The sequence below is a fragment of the Ostrea edulis genome, chromosome 7, assembly GCF_947568905.1.
Source record: "Ostrea edulis chromosome 7, xbOstEdul1.1, whole genome shotgun sequence".
NCBI lineage: Eukaryota > Metazoa > Mollusca > Bivalvia > Ostreida > Ostreidae > Ostrea > Ostrea edulis.
In genome coordinates this window covers 81515580-81533922 of record NC_079170.1, presented here as the reverse complement: position 1 = coordinate 81533922, position 18343 = coordinate 81515580, and the positions used below count along the sequence as shown (strand labels likewise).

The 18343-nt window shown below is 36.6% G+C and overlaps 1 pseudogene; it reads left to right on the top strand.

Annotated features, from left to right (window-relative positions):
* The window catches only part of LOC130048807 (fibrinogen C domain-containing protein 1-A-like), a 45031-nt pseudogene extending 31802 nt beyond the window's left edge, over nt 1-13229 (top strand).
* Nucleotides 13230-18343: the final 5114 nt, after the last annotated feature.

Below are 18343 nucleotides of genomic sequence, written 5' to 3'. Positions count from 1 at the left end.
ATCCGACTCCTGAGCCTAGCAGCCGCGACTACACTAATCGAATCACTCACACAGTCAACAAGATCCTGTGCACCTTGTAGAATGTCCTCATCGTCTGACTGAGGTATATTACTAGCTATTATGGTTACCTCCGAATCCTTGACGGTGCTCGAATGGTGAACAGCTGATCCAGGTTGAGTTTCGTAACTGTGTCCTACTTTCTCTACCTCTTTCACTCGATGAATAAGAGACTCAACTGACCGTGACAAACTGTCGATCTGGCTTTGCTGTTTACCAAGTTCAAGGTCAAAATCTGACCGCATTGCTTTGAATTTACTATCAATACTAGCCATGAACTCATTCTTGAATTTATCAAACTTACTATCGAAAGATGAACGTAGTTCTTTCTGACCCTTCTGGAGCTGACTCACAGCGTCCGCTATTACAGTCATCTGGTCAATGATTTTGGTTCCAACATCATCACTGTCACCACTGTCCCCTTCCGCCATTTTCAACATTTTGGATGATGGTTTGGGAGTTTTCCCGTCTGACGACCGTCTACGTGTCTGTTTGTCTCCGTTCTCTGTCATTCTTAATCACTTACAAATGGTGCAGCTGACGTGAACTTTTATGCACACACTTCTATCGTGAAACCATTTTCTCTTCAGTTCATCATGAGCTGAAAAAACTTCCAACTTGCCATTCCCAAAATTATATTTTATTATAGCTTTCGGAAGCGCGGTTACCTGTTTACAATATGATGCCAATTGCTATGTCTTTACATTACACTTTGTACACCATATATTTCCATCATAATGACTTTCTATCACCGAAAAATGTATGTTCATTAATTATTTTTAAAAGGCCATTTTTAAAGTGCATATAAATGTTTGGACTGTTGGTTTTGATATTTTTATTTAACATTTACGCATTCTCCGACTTTTAGTACCGGTACTGGCTTTAAAGAATTGAAATTTAAAAATTCAAATAAAATTCTAAGAACCCATATTCGTCCATTTTTCTGTTTAAAAATTTAGCAATATATTCAAGTGACGATGGTGGTTACTCTTTTGAAAATCCTATTTGATATCCTTCATTCTAATACATATTTTGACTAAATTGACTGGAAAAACATTTACATGTATATACAAACAAGCTTATCTCTCAAACGCGTTCTTATCACGTGACTGGGTCTTTTATAAAACTTTTTGTAAATGATACCCGTATTTCTAAGGAAACGTGTTTCTCGACTTGAGGAGAATATGGAAATAGAAAGTCTTTGGGACGAGGCCATTGACGATATTATCTTGTATCAAGGTTTAAGTGAGATTCAGTGTGAATATCTATAATGTATTTGGAGAACTTAGTCTGAGTCAGTTATCCGTTTTTGATATGTGCAATTTTGATCTGGAGGAACTTCATACAGTGGACAGTGATGTTGTTTTGTTTTGGGGTGTTGTTTTTTTTTCGAGAATGTGGGCGGTGTTTGAAGAAAAGTGTGGGTTATGTACAGATAATTCACACTTTTAACAAAAGAAAGCACGCCAAACTATGGTACAATATATGACTAATCATGGCCGTGTTACTTTTGAAAATTGTATGTGTAAAGTTTCTCACTATACATTCCAATATAAGACTTCTTTATCGTGCCTTACGCTACCCCGAGTCCGTGATTTAATCAAACCTAAATATATATTACCTGGGGATAATGACATATCAAAATGACCGATGAAGGTCCTGGTGGTCTTGAGAAATACATTTTAAAGTAAATTCATACTAACATTATTATCTGATAAAAGTATAAAAAATGAAATCTATTAGTATTAAAACTAATAACTTATCAAATAGATTAAACAGAATCATACCTCAACGTCAGAAAATTGCAATTTTTCTTCAATAGCACTGTCAAAAATTCACAAAAGCATGTATTATCTATAAAAGTATTTAATATCAATTTTATGAAACTGTTTCTTTAGAAAAATATGCAAAATGTCTGTAAAAAAAAAAGAAGAAATCTATCGCAAAATGGACTCGAGAAAGAAATCACTGAAAACAGTGATAGTTATTGTGTTTAGATTCGGTGAATTCAATGTATCGTTGATTTTTCAAACATAGCTTTTGAAAATATTTTATATCTTACTAAAACATGTTCACAATAACAATAGAAAAAGAATCCAACAAAATCTATTTTCTTATGATGCATAAACATACGATTTCGTGTGGGTTTTTCTGACCCAGTGGTTCTTGAGGAGATTTTCAAAAGGTATCATCGTATTTTCATAATTCCCTACTTATTTCCCCTTTGGAAAGGGTATGACCTTCAATGGGACACTGGTGAATCCCTTTTTAGTTACCAATAATTCTTTATAGCATATTTACAGAAAGTGGACAAGTGATTCTTGAAAAAGCGTTAAAAATGGGTAAAGTTTACAGGCAGAAGGAAATCAGGCGATCAGAAAGCTCATTTGGGCTTTTGGCTCAGATAAGTAAAAACATATTAAAATCTAATATCATCAGTGGGTAAGGAATTTTAAAACAAAAGCCCCATGGGCCACATCGCTCACCTGAGTCACCTTGGTCCATATCAGAAGACTTTCCATATATATTTGCATGTAAAACCGTAGTCCCTATTATGGCCCAAAACCTACCCCTGGAGGCCATGGTTTTTGTAAACTTGAATCTACACTATGTCAGAAAGCTTTCATGTAAATGTGAACTTCTTTGGCCCAATGGTTCTTGAGAAGAAGATTTTTAAAGATTTTCCCTATATATTTGTATATAAAACTTTGATCCCCTATTGTGGCCCCATCCTACCCCAAGTGCCATGATTTTAAAAACCTTAATCTGCACTATATCAGAAAGCGTTTATATAAATCTCAGCTTTTCTGGCTCAGTGGTTCTTGAGAAGAAGATTTTTCCTATATATTTGTATATAAAACTTTGATCCCCTATTGTGGCCCCATCCGACCCCCGGGGACCATGCTTTTAACAATTTAGAATCTGCACTATATCAGGAAGCTTTCATATAAATCTCAGCTTTTCTGGCTCAGCGGTTCTTGAGAAGAAGATTTTAAAAGATGTTTCCTATATATTTGTATGTAAAACTTTGATCCCCTATTGTGGCCCCATCCGACCCCGGGGGCCATGATTTTAACAATTTAGAATCTGCACTATATCAGGAAGCTTTCATATAAATCTCAGCTTTTCTGGCTCAGCGGTTCTTGAGAAGAAGATTTTAAAAGATGTTTCCTATATATTTGTATGTAAAACTTTGATCCCCTATTGTGGCCCCATCCGACCCCGGGGGCCATGATTTTAACAATTTAGAATCTGCACTATATCAGGAAGCTTTCATATAAATCTCAGCTTTTCTGGCCCAGTGGTTCTTGAGAAGAAGATTTTTAAAGATGTTTCCTATATATTTGTGTGTAATACTTTGATCCCCTATTGTGGCCCCATCCGACCCCCGGGGGCAATGATTTTAACAATTTAGTATCTGCGCTACATCAGGAAGCTTTCATATAAATCTCAGCTTTTCTGGCTCAGTGGTTCTTGAGAAGATTTTTAATTACCCTACTCTATTTTTACCTTTTCTTGATTATCTCCCCTTGGAAGGTGGCCTGGCCCTTTATTTTAACAATTTAGAATTCCCTTTACCTAAGGATGTTTTGTGCCAACTTTGGTTGAAATTGGCCCAATGGTTTTTGAGAAGAAGTCAAAAATGTTAAAAATTTACAGACGGACGGACGGACAGATGGACGGACGCCGGAATACGGGTGATCAGAATAGCTCACTTGAGCTTTTAGCTCAGGTGAGCTAAAAATGGTTTCCTCGCCCTTTCTGGTTTTTCGCTGGTAAAAAATTCCTATGGATTACTTTTATCTTCTACTTCGGGAGATTTTGTGAAAAGCAAAGTTTCGTACTAATCAATCAACACTCGATATTCAAAGCACCATTAAGTGGTGTTCATATCTATTGATTTCATCCTGTTCAATACCTACACGATAAGGTAGTGAAACGTATTTATATATAAATACTCATGTTGAATGACCCTTGAACCTGGTCTGTCCTATCCCTAACCCATGACCTGGAGCTCCAGCTCACACAGCTTTGTCCACCTACCTGTCCAGCGGTCGGCCTACTATACCAGTCAACATGTTTGTATGTTCTATATGATGTATGTCTTTTGTTGAAGCCTTACCACATTTAAGGTAATTATTTATATGCCTTGTGTTTACCATTGCATCATGTAATATCTCGGTTACACGATAATATTTACACAAACGTAATTAATTGTATGAATTTATGATGATACAGTCATGTACACTAACCACTGGACACAATAACTGGACACTGGACACAATAACTGGACACTGGACACATTTTGACGGGTCTAATTCAGTATAGACAATCCAGTCGCAGTTCACTGTCCACGCATTATGCTGCACGATTACATGTACCGGAAACAAGTTCGTCACAATGATTTGAAACCAGGATGGATGGGGTTTATAATTCCGAATAATAAGTACTTCATTCTCTGTAGGACGGACTTATCACTCCGAATTAGTTTTCTACAAACCGTGAATATTTTCAAACATCTGTTGTTTGCATGGCGCCGTTATTTACGAATTATCGTTGCCTGACCATGTAAAATTTACATTGTTATGGGTGCCTGAACATGTACATTGTGATGGGTGCCTGGCCATGTACATTGTGATGGGTGTCTGAACATGTACATTGTGATGGGTGTATGAACATGTGCATTGTGATGGGTGTTCATTGCCTGACCATGCACATTGTGATGGGTGTCTGAATATTTACATTGTGATGGGTGTCTGAACATTTACATTGTGATGGGTGTATGAACATGTACATTGTGATGGGTGCCTGGCCATGTACATTGTGATGGGTGTCTGAACATTTACATTGTGATGGGTGTCTGAACATGTACATTGTGATGGGTGCTCATTACCTGGCCATGTACATTGTCGTGGATGCTTTTTTAAGCTCGGGAATCAAGGCATTCGCTACCCAGAGTTCCGTGCGCTCCTCGCACTACACCTCTGTCAACGGCTTTTTACAGAAATCTTGTAAAAGTTTCTTTGATCCAAAATTTATGTTTTGGACTAAATATTTAGTCATATTATGATATGTTTTTGGTGCAATCAAATTGATGCTTACTGTAAATTGTTTAAAATCTCCGTTTTCTGATCAGATTATTAAAATCTCTGTTTTCTGATCATAAATTTGGAACTACTTCATAATATGCGTATGAATGTAGGATATACACGTGGTGGAGATTTAAATGTAAACATGGAATCAAAAGTAAGAAAGGCTGTAAAAATACGATAAAACTTGTAAAATAAGAGACAAACAGCTAAATGGTAAATATGCACGTTTAAGTGTCAGTTGGCTATGAAAAGAGCCTGATGTATCACCTGTTGCCTGAACTTTTAAAGGGAAAGGAAACCGAGAATATTGTTATAAATATCATGTGATTATATTGTCACGTGATTCCAAGCGTTGGCAGAGGTGTATGTGAAGCTTGCGTAACGCGCCCTCTGGTGAGAGAATGGAATCAAGGATGCTCTAAAATTCTAGAAGAATAAACAAACCAGTTCACTTCCGCAAAAAGTTGACCTTGATTGTCTCTACAGAGAATTGTTATACAGTACATATTTAGTAACTTTTAGTAATAGATCCACAACATTTTCAAAGGAGCTGGAACTGCACACGTCCTTAACCTCTTCCTAAAAAAAACTGTTGTATTTAAGGGCCCAAGGTGGTAAAATTCGATCAAATCTGTTCCAACGCCCGTAATGTCTCTAAATTCGCCACTGAATATACACTTCCTCATGTCTTTCTATATACCGATATATATATTTTTTCTTACTAAACAGGAAACGATGCAATTCACTCTTTAACAAAGACAAGACATGAACTACGAGTGGAGCTGTTGAGTTTTGCTGACGAGAAAGCGTACGCCCGGTACTCAGCATTTGAAGTTGGAGATGAGGGCAGTAAATACCGGCTTACAGTGTCAGGATATTCAAGAACGGCGGGTATGTAGTAAATACCGGCTTACAGTGTCAGGATATTCAGGAACGGGGGTATGTAATAAATACCGGCTTACAGTGTCAGGATATTCAGGAACGGCGGGTATGCAGTAAATACCGGCTTACAGTGTCAGGATATTCAGGAACGGCGGGTATGTAAATACCGGCTTACAGTGTTGGGATATTCAGGAACGGCGGGTATGTAGTAAATACCGGCTTACAGTGTCGGGATATTCAGGAAGGGCGGGTATGTAGTAAATACCGGCTTACAGTGTCAGGATATTCAGGAACGGCGGGTATGTAGTAAATACCGGCTTACAGTGTCAGGATATTCAGGAAGGGCGGGTATGTAGTAAATACCGGCTTACAGTGTCAGGATATCCAGGAACGGCGGGTATGTACATTATTGTAGTAAATACCGGCTTACAGTGTCAGGATATTCAGGAACGGCGGGTATGTAGTAAATACCGGCTTACAGTGTCAGGATATTCAGGAACGGCGGATATGTAGTAAATACCGGCTTACAGTGTCAGGATATTCAGGAACGGCGGGTATGTAGTAAATACCGGCTTACAGTGTCGGGATATTCAGGAACGGCGGGTATGTAGTAAATACCGGCTTACAGTGTCGGGATATTCAGGAAGGGCGGGTATGTAGTAAATACCGGCTTACAGTGTCGGGATATTTAGGAACGGCGGGTATGTAGTAAATACCGGCTTACAGTGTCGGAATATTCAGGAACGGCGGGTATGTAAATACCGGCTTACAGTGTCGGGATATTCAGAAAGGGCGGGTATGTAGTAAATACCGGCTTACAGTGTCGGGATATTCAGGAAGGGCGGGTATGTAGTAAATACCGGCTTACAGTGTCGGGATATTTAGGAACGGCGGGTATGTAGTAAATACCGGCTTACAGTGTCGGAATATTCAGGAACGGCGGGTATGTAGTAAATATCGGCTTACAATGTTGTGATATTCAGGAACGGCGGGTATGAGTATTTTACACCCAAACTCATCGCTAAACATATTCGGGTTATACACAGAATTTTTTCCCCATTCTTTCATTCAGGCAACATATATATGTACATGTAGCATATAGCATGTTTATCACAATGATAAATATCACAGATGGTATCACATGATTTATCACTATTTTGTATCACAGATGATATTGTCCTTTGTCACTTTGATATCAAACAGAACAAATTCGAAATTACAAGAGGTGTATGGGCCGTAACGGTCACCTCAATATCCAAAAAATTTGGTCTGTAGTTTTTCTTAATTCTCCATTTTTATACTTTGTACTAGATGATATACATATTGGTATAACTACAGTGCGAGGTAACGATTCAGTAACCCTGGACTTGTAAAGGTGCACATGCTGGAATGTAGCGTTTCATTTCAAAAGTTCAGTACAACTTCTCAAATGATATACATTTTAAGGTATTCCATGTATAATGAAAGGATAATGAACAATTTCGAAGGATTTAGATCAACATAAAAGTTTATTGTTAAATAATGATGAAAGTGAAGCAGATGAAATTTACATGACTGGTAAACGATTAGAAGCTGACCTTTTTGCACCAAGACTTTTTGGAAGAGTTGTCTGCCCTTTGTAAAAATAAGAAAAATCTAATTTTCTAAAAATGTGTGCGGTCAATGATTAATTTTATTTCATATTTTCATAAAAAGAAAGTGTATGTAACTTTCTACCAAGAGATTAGTGTGAAAATATAATTTGTTTTTAAAATATTGTAATACAACATGCTTTCCCATATACTTCAATGTTAAATTCTAGGTGAAATAAATCAAGCAGTAAACAAAATTTTAAAAATTCCTATGGTGGATTATTTTTATTTGGTGAACCCTTCAAAATGATACCATGATTACAAATATTCCACCATCCATTTATTAGATATGAAATATGGTCATTATACATTGAATACCTTAAGATATGAATAATCTTTATTGAGCGTTGCTGATTCTCTTGTTAATGAAACATTTCTGATTCCGATAAACAAGTAACCTTAAGCTGACTGCACAGCTACATGCTACCCTGTTATTTTCCAATCTATAGATAAAGGTCGCGTCATCAAGCTTCGGTGCAATACGAAATATCTCTCGGCCTTTTCCGTCGAATAGGGAAGATTATTTTTTTTCTATTTGACGGAAAAGGCCGATCACTATTTCGATTGGTTTCGGTGAAAATGGACATGCGCAAACTGACTTTTCCCAATAACATCAGGATTAACGTCGTTTATATAATTCTCTACCCAGAGTTCCGTGCGCTACTTGCACTATAACTAGTACTCTGTCAACGACTTTTTATAGACATCTTTTTAAAGTTTTTAATATCCAACATCTAGTCATATTATGAAATGCTTTTGGTGCAATTAACTTGATGCTTACTGTAAAAAAAAAAAAAATTAAAATCGCTGTTTTCTTATCCTAAATTTAAAACTGCTTCGTAATATGCGTATGAATGTAGGACATTCACGTGGTAGAGATTTAAATCTAAACAAGGAATCAAAAGTAAGAAAATTGTTTAAAATCTCCGTTTTCTGATCAGATTATTAAAATCTCTGTTTTCTTATCCTAAATTTAGAACTACTTCGTAATATGCGTATGAATGTAGGATATACACGTGGTGGAGATTTAAATGTAAACATGGAATCAAAAGTAAGAAAGGCTGTAAAAAATACGATAAAACTTGTAAAATAAGAGAAAAACAGCTTAATGGTAAATATGTACTGATCAAAGTGCCAATTCTTTAAAAAGAGCCTGATGTATCACCTGTTGCAAGATCTTTTAAAGGGAAAGGAAACGAGAATGATTGTTTATATCATGTGATTATATTGCCACGTGATTCCAAGCGTTGGCAGAGGTGTATGTGATGATTGCGTAACGCGCCCTCTGGTGAGAGAATGCGTTTATGCATCATCAAGACCCACGCAACAAACATCGGGAATATGAGATAGATATGGGTTCACGGCGGGTGTGACCGGTCAACAGGGGATGCTTACTCCTCCTAGGCACCTGATCCCACCTCTGGTGTGTCCAGGGGTCCGTGTTTGCCCAACTATCTATTTTGTATTGCTTGTAGGAGTTATGAGATTGATCACTGTTCGTTATCTTCACCTTGCATGAGAATGTAACGTTAATTTAAAAGATTTTGATTGATTGTCATTGTTGATGTTTATAAGTTATCAATACTCTGTTGTAGGAGACAGTTGATGTTTATAACAGTTATCAATACTCTGTTGTAGGAGACAGTTGATGTTTATAACAGTTATCAATACTCTGTGGTAGGAGACAGTTGATGTTTATAACAGTTACCAATACTCTGTTGTAGGAGACAGTTGATGTTTATGTTACAGGGTGATAACTCAAACAAGCATACCGGTCACAAGGTTTATTTATCACAATCGCTCAGAATAATATCATTCACAGATCATCCAAATGTTATCCGATAAATATCATCCAAAAGATTCTACAACAAGTAATAACAAATATTAAACATGCACACATTACTTATGACACGACATAAAATCACGGACAGACATGACAAAGAAATAATTCCATATTAAATTCCATTAATCACAAAAATAGAATTGTCTTTTCTTCATCAGATCACATCATTAATATAAAATCATAATTAATCAAATTTACTTAATATTCTGCATTTAAACTAAGAAACTGTCCAGAACATATAATGGCAAGACAACATATCAAACACCACCTAAACAATACATAACACACTCTTACCAAATATGTGGTATTAGAATCCGGATGGATCTATAGTAACATGTAGGTCTGGTGTATATCTATCAATATTTACATTTGCAACTGTTTTCTCCTACATAACACTATTACGAGCAATACGTATTTATTTCTGGATAAATCTACTACGGGGTCAACAGAGGTCACGGCTGTGCGTATGAACATTTGTTAAAAGTAGGTAACAGGTACTATTTTTACTAAGGCAATACACATCTAGCAATCGCTCTCACTTACTACAGAAATCTTTCAATAGATGAAATCAACACCACAAAATGTATTTAAGGTTTTATTTGTATTCCAAGCAGTGGACTTTCATCAATAATTGATAAAAGCATAACTGTAAACAATGTCTTTAGTTACTAGCCTACTAGGCCTAATGTATGTCTAAAATTTCGTCTGCTACAACTTCACCCTGGTCATCGGTGATGCGGAATTGTACCTACTGCTAGACGATGACATTAGGCTTTAGCAAAAAGGTCGTTCACAGGATGTATGGCCGATAAGTCGTCAAAGTGCATTAAGACCTACACACCACACTGCTTCCGTGCCACAGCAGCCATAGATAGTGCTTGATGTCGGTTTCCAAGTTTATGTCGGGACATCGAAGCGAGGCGTCGTTAAAAACCTATTACAAAAAATTATCGAGTCAAAAGAAGCGTTCAGTGAGCTCATGTTTATCAACAATTACATATCCAAATCCAAACCGTCCCTTACCTTCGTGCAGTTCCACATTCTCTGCGATGTTCAGTTCTTTCCGGAGATTCATCTGAGTTCCGTCCTCTGTCCTGTCTATAAATAATTTGCCTACACCTGACGATTGCCGTCCTGTTCTTCATGTTCCTCCATCTCAGTCTTCTGTTAACTCCGTAATATCCACAGAATATCTTTCAAAGTCGGTCTTCAACGTCTTCACTTTTCAAAAGTCAAAGCGCATCACAACTCTAAGTGTAACACTGCGCATCCCCGTTTAAATCATAATTCCCCCACCCCCTAAAATTAGACATATGGAAGAGTTTTCCATTATATACTTCCGAGTTAATGTATAAGTATATGTTGATATACTTGCTTTCTAGCGTCTTAATAATTAAAACAGTTCTTCATTTTATAGAACTTTGTTTTGTGATGTCGTCATTTTGAACATCTATGACGCTTTGTTGTGGACGTCAACAATTTGAAATGTATGGAAACGTGTTGTTAACACAATTCAGCAATGTTACCGACCAAAAATGTAAATATAAGTAATAAGGTATCATTTAAAAATATTTATCGGGATATAAATACGGGTTGGTACATGATCAAATTTTCCATAAAGCCCTTCGGGCTTTATGGAATTTGATCACGTGACCAACCCGTATTTATATCCCGATAAATATTTTTAAATGATACCTTATTTCTTAAATGAATACAAACATATATATTACTCAGATTTCTGAAGCAATACACTCATTATGAAATAAATAGAAATAAAATAATCATACTACTCTTACTCTCACTCACTCTATGCATAAAATCCTTAACATAATTAGTAACTGACCTGATTAGTAGATTGTAGTCTGTATGTCCAAATGTCCAAAGTTTTCAACTAAAGTATGACACAACTGCCCAATTCAATTTCTAAATTCAAACTGAATCTTACACTGACCAAGAACTGTCATGTGACAAATAATTAAGAAACGAACCGATGAACCATGAAAAACAATCCGTAACCAACCTAAACTATAGCTGTCCATAAGGGAAATACTCAAATATTAAAAGTTGTTTAATACCAACTATGGAAACCTGTTTGTGTATTTATTGCACATATTAAGTTGATATTATTTATCGTAAAATTAAAAACACTGAACACATGTAGTAATATAAATTACACATTTTATTATTCCTGACGGGTAAGGATGCTCTACCACATTTATAACAGTTATATCAATACTCTGTTGTAGGAGACAGTTGATGTTTATAACAGTTATCAATACACTGTTGTAGGAGACAGTTGATGTTTATAACAGTTATCAATACTCTGTTGTAGGAGACAGTTGATGTTTATAACAGTTATCAATACTCTGTTGTAGGAGACAGTTGATGTTTATAACAGTTATCAATACTCTGTTGTAGGAGACAGTTGATGTTTATAACAGTAATCAATACACTGTTGTAGGAGACAGTTGATGTTTATAACAGTTATCAATACTCTGTTGTAGGAGATAGTTGATGTTTATAACAGTTATCAATACTCTGTTGTAGAAGACAGTTGATGTTCATAACAGTTACCAATACTCTGTTGTAGGAGATAGTTGATGTTTATAACAGTTATCAATACTCTGTTGTAGGAGATAGTTGATGTTTATAACAGTTATCAATACTCTGTGGTAGGAGGCAGTTGATGTTTATAACAGTTATAAATACATGTTGTAGGAGACAGTTTGGCCTACCACAATGGATGCAAGTTTAGTACCCGGGATCAGAATAATGACGGGTAGGGTAATCACTGTGCGGTACTATTGCACGGAGCCTGGTGGTTCGGTGGCTGTCACCAATCCCACCTGAACGGACGGTATGCGGAGTCTGCTCTGACTGGTGGCCAATACCCTGTCTGGCAACATTGGACAGGTGACTTTGTAGCATTAAAAAACACAGCAATGATGATCAGACCCAAGACTTAACATTAATATATACCGTGTTTAACAGTTCACAAAAACATGTGCTGGATATATTCATTTTACATCAGACATCTATCTGTGACGTAGAGAGATTAGTAACGGACGGTTCATGAATATGAATGAAATTATCATGTATTTCCACAATCTAATTGTTTATTGAGTAGTGAATAGTAGCAATCTCTGTAGAAAGATAGTGTTGTACATGTATCCCATGGATTAGTTTTAGTCACTGATTATCAAACTCTGACAAATAATAAATATTTGTTATGTAGTACATGATCTGTGTTGTTTTCATGAACACATGAATGTTTGTGGTATATGGTTAATTATCATTATAAAGGCTTGCAGATATTGTACAAAATGTATGTCGTGAATAGCTTCTTAAATAAAAAGTAGGTGTTCTAGCAAATAATGATATCCTTTATTTATATAGGATTTGTACAATTATATAAACTAGTTTACATTGTAGTCCTATCTATAACATACGAGTATATACATATCGAGAACATATATCACAAAACATGGAAATATCACAGTTTATATACATACAGATAAGAACTACATGAAAAGAGACCACAAACACATGAGTGATATTGAGGATCAAAATAATGTTTGAATCTGCTTTAACAGATGTGGTAGTTGTGCATTTTCTAATAAAATCTGGTAATGAGTTCCATCAAATTGCTTCTGAAATGATAAAAGATCTTCTAAAATATTCTCTATTGACTCTTATAACAGAAATAAAATTATTAGATCTCAGTCTTGTATTTCTTGTGTTTACCTCATTCACTAATGAAAGGCGAAGATAACGAACAGTGATCAATCTCATAACTCCTATAAATGATACAAAATAGAGAGTTGGACAAACACGGACCCCTGGATACACCAGAGGTGGGATCATGTGCCTAGGAGGAGTAAGCATCCCCTGTCGACCGGTCACACCCGCCGTGAGCCCTATATCCTGATCAGGTAAACGGAGTTATCCGTAGTCAAAATCAGTGTGCCAAGAACGGCCTAACAATCGGTATGAAACACGGCATCACGTGACCCGCTCTCTTCATTAGCAGAGATGTCGATTTGAGTCAATTGAAATGTTAAATTAAACCTTGAATTTTGCTTTAAAACTGGGAGATCATTTTTTTATATGTATTGTGATAAAAGTTACTTCAATTTCTAAATAATTCACGAATGTGGGACATGTCCTTTAACTTGAAGGTCATTTTTGTTTTATCGCATGCGCTCCGGAAACAAGATGTCTAGACTGATTATTGACGTAGACTTTTTAGCATTGTTCTATTTATTTTTTAATTATTATCATTGCTATTAGTACCATTACTTACATATATCATTTGGTGGAGATGATCCTCTCTTTACTCAACTCTACCTTGGTAACGATAGATAAAGAATGACAACTCTTAGATACCATTCCATACACCCTTATTGTAGCGGCGGAAAAATACTTAGATTCGCATGCGGTCCAGCATCTTCGCTAGCCAAGGGTGACGGTCCACGGTGTTTCTCTATTCACTAATAATATGAATAGAGAAACACCATGGATCGTCACCCTTGGCTAGCGAAGATGGCGCTCCGTAGAATGCATAATCGTGTGCAGTCATTAGGGGGGAGCAAACAGAGAAGTTGATTAACGAAAAGAAAATTAAATGTTCGGGGAGGACGTTCGTGCTTCGTTTCATTAGTCCATCAATTAGCGTATTAGTCAACATATCTAACTGTGTAAAAAATAACAGAAATTCAGCTTTGTCATAAAAGGGTGGGGGGGTCAACTTTGTCATGAAAGTGGGGGTGGGGAATCAACTTTGTCATGAAAGTGGGGGCAGGGAATCAACTTTGTCATGAAAGTGGGGGTGGTAAATCAACGTTCTCATACAAGTGGGGGTGAGGGAATCAACTTTGTCATACAAGTGGGGGTGGGGGAATCAACTTTGTCATAAAAGTGGGGGTCAACATAATTTTATTTCAACATAGAATATCATGCCTATGGTCCACGTATTGCATTCCTTTCCAACTTGTTTGTCATAATCATATCTGCATGCTAATGAAATGTGTGGGCATGTTCATGAAGATATCTTTAAGATTCCTTTAAATACATATATCTTGAGATTACAAAACTTCAAGCATATCATATGATGACCACTAATACAGAATCTGTGACCACTCTAAGACATATCATATGCTACAAGTAATTCATTTCAAGATGACAGAATTTGCGGATGTTAATTCTATATTCAATACTCAGCACTCCTGACACAGATGATCTCGTTCTGGAAATTTCCATACGGCTGATTCAAGACTAAAATCACGGATTGATAAAACTAACGGGCATGTTTTATTTTATTCAACAATTATCAAAACTTATTTCTAACTTATTTCTAACTTATTTCTAACTTATTTCTAACTTATTTCTAACTTAAGCATTGATAAACATAAGCACTATTTACGGACTTACTTTATTTCGTATTATTTTATATTTGTCATTTTTTAATAATCCCGCTGACTAAGATCCGCCAAAGCGTGCCCATCACTGTGTTGTCGTTTATATACATACATTTTCCCAACAGACTTGAGGCATACGATAGAAATGCCAGTTTTGGATTATCAGAGCATATTGACCCAGATTTTTACCATCGTCGGATCTCGTCGTCTACTTCTCATGATGAGTAGACGAGATCAGCCGTGGGTATCCGGCGATGGATTTCTACCTGACACTGCCTAATAACGATATATACTCGGACGCCAATTCATTTACCACATTCTATGGTATTGATAAAATGCATTGATATTCGAAAAGTTTGTGTCACTCACTGACGTAAGCTGCAAAAATATATAAATATAAAAAAAAAGCTTATATAAACAGTGTTTTAATTTTTCTCATCGGATTGCTGAGAATTAAGTTAATATGATACTTGTGCATATGCAGATATGATATTGATTATGCAAAGACCTGCGTGCATGTGCTATGAAACTGGTATGAATCTAATAACCAATTTGTAAAATGACAACGACTTTTTTATTCTCAAGTAAATGATTTTAGATATAAAAAGCATTTGATACAAAATCTTCTGGCATGGACTGTATGCAATCACACGCATTATATATCTACTAGTCACTACACGATACTAAATGATTGTTATAGATAAAAAGTTCGAACTTGATAAAACACGCCCGATCAATGGGACATACAACTTGCAATATGATCTCAAATTACCCCGATCTAATTAAGGAGCAAATTAATTAAGGATGATCAAAGGTCTGTAAAAGTCAGTCGTATGTAAAACTCTTGTCTTAATGAGTCGTATATCATGCTTCACCTAATCGTGTTATTCAGTGTAAGAGAAGTCGTTGCAGTATTCAAATATTTTTTATATGCGATATGAATGAAACAAATTTGAAAATGGAAATCCTTAAAATGTACGTGATAGAATAATCCCTCCACATGGCCGGCTGGAATACTGTAAACCATCTGATAGAGCTATCCCACCATGTGGCCGACTGCAAGGAACCATCTGATAGAGTTATCCCACCATGTGGCCGACTGCAAGGAACCATCTGATAGAGTTATCCCAGCATGTGGCCGGCTCGAATGAACCATCTGATAGAGCTATCCCACCATGTGGCCGACTGCAAGGAACCATCTGATAGAGTTATCCCACCATGTGGCCGACTGCAAGGAACCATCTGATAGAGCTATCCCACCATGTGGCCGACTGCAAGGAACCATCTGATAGAGCTATCCCACCATGTTGCTGACTGGAATGAACCATCTGATAGAGCTATCCCACCATGTGGCCGGCTGGAATGAACCACCTGTTGTATTTATACATCTTTTTCTCTCAATCCCCAATCACCCGGATACTGGGCACAAACAGAAAAAACCTAAAGTACACGGAAATACGGCACGATCACAATAAGAATACGATCGAGATAGCACTGCATGTGAAACGTTAGCCAACATTAATCTTCGTGGAGTCACTAACTTAAAGCTTCTTCATACCATCAGGGCGAAATGACTAAAGTCTATGGATCCAAAACTTCTCCTTGCCTTTCCTCTCTGCATCAGAACATCTAGAGTGCTGATAAAACAGAGAATATAATACTCAACAGAGGATTTCATATAACGTTATATTTACATCACTCAACATAGAATTTCATATAGGGAAACATAACACTTAGGTGTTTTACCATCTTATTTTGGGAGCCAAACGTTTTGGGAGTTTTACCGCCAAATTGCCGATTTTCATCATGAGGTTAATGGGGTGCGATGTAAGAAGCCTTTTTCAAAACAAGCGCATGCGTTATAAGATTGAACAGCTTTGTTAATCATTTGATAATTCTTTTATAGAAGTATTTCATTTCTTCTGAGAAAACTACTGTTCTACATCTAAATAGTAAATGCAGTCATTATGTCCACTGTACACATGCATGTAGAGAGACCTGCGGAAACTGTTTCAGCAAAGATACTGTATTTGCACACTTTGTGTCTATAATTAGCAAAACATTCAACTTAATCTTATCCAGAACGCATCCCGAGGGTCCTGGGTACATGTGTATTTATAAAGGGACATGAAATTAGGGGGTGTTGACCTGGCTTGAAGGGATTTCCAAATGCTACTATATAGCAGGTTTTCCGCGGGAAATATGGCCCTGGGAAAGGCCAGTATACATTTTAACAAAGGTATGGAAAAGAAAGCTTCCTTGCAATTAACCAATGAAATCAATCGATGTGTAAAGTACAGGTATTGAACATTTGTATACAAATGAAATCGTTCGAATAAATCACAGTAAAAATCAATCACTATTTCTCATGTTTGAACTTCCGCAGAACAACTCCAATCAAATGGTTGAATCAATAATGCATAAATTAAGCAATTCTGCACAATGCATAGCAATTCCTTATAAATGTACTGTGAATGATTGTTAGGTGCGTGTTAAATGCACCGCCTATATATTTCCTGTTGGCACTACAATGCACGAGAGAATCCATTCTCTTTGAACAACCGATTGCGACTTTTCGAACATGATTTATTGGCAAAATGATTAACTTTTCAAACGTGATTCAATAAGGCGTTCAATTTTTAACATTCAGATTATTCAGTGCGGGGCACTTTGCGATTACAATGAATTATGCATGGGCGGACTGAGCGTACCGCAGGAGACGATAACATTGAATTGACAATCAGATCATTAACAATTTGTCGTCAAAACAATATCAAAGTACAACTCCTCACAATCAACGAAGACGTTTTGTATTCTGTCTCACCTACGCGGAAGACCCACTGAGTTATTTGGTTTGGCCATAATAATGCTAGTAAATGATAAGAAAGATCCGCAAATTCATAGAATTTTACACGTAAAATATTTCTGAGAATACCGCTGAAACAAAAAGAGGTTAAAATCTGTCTGCACTTTAATGGAAATAGAGTGAAATGTTCTCTAAAACAACATTTATCGCCGATAGGTGGCGCTCATTTACGATTAGATATACCTACATATTAAAAATACGTGTACAGTCTGACTGAATTGAACACTGTAAGTTAGAATGACCCCGGTAATTCCCTTCTCATTCTTCAGTTATTTCTTTATCTGATATTACAGTAAACTAAGAGGAAATCCTCTGGATAATTTCCTGAATACGAGCTATAACGTATTACTAGGGTTTTCTGACCATTCATTTCCATCACACATGCGCATAGAGCGAAGGGGCTAAAATACATGTACGAGAGGTGGCGAGATTGCCTCGTTTCGTGGGTAAAGGATTGAAAAAACTAATATTGCTCCATCGCATTTTCGCCATCACAACTCGCATTTTGCTACCTCGCAATCGGAAGTTGTTAGCAACGCATGCGTGAAACTAAA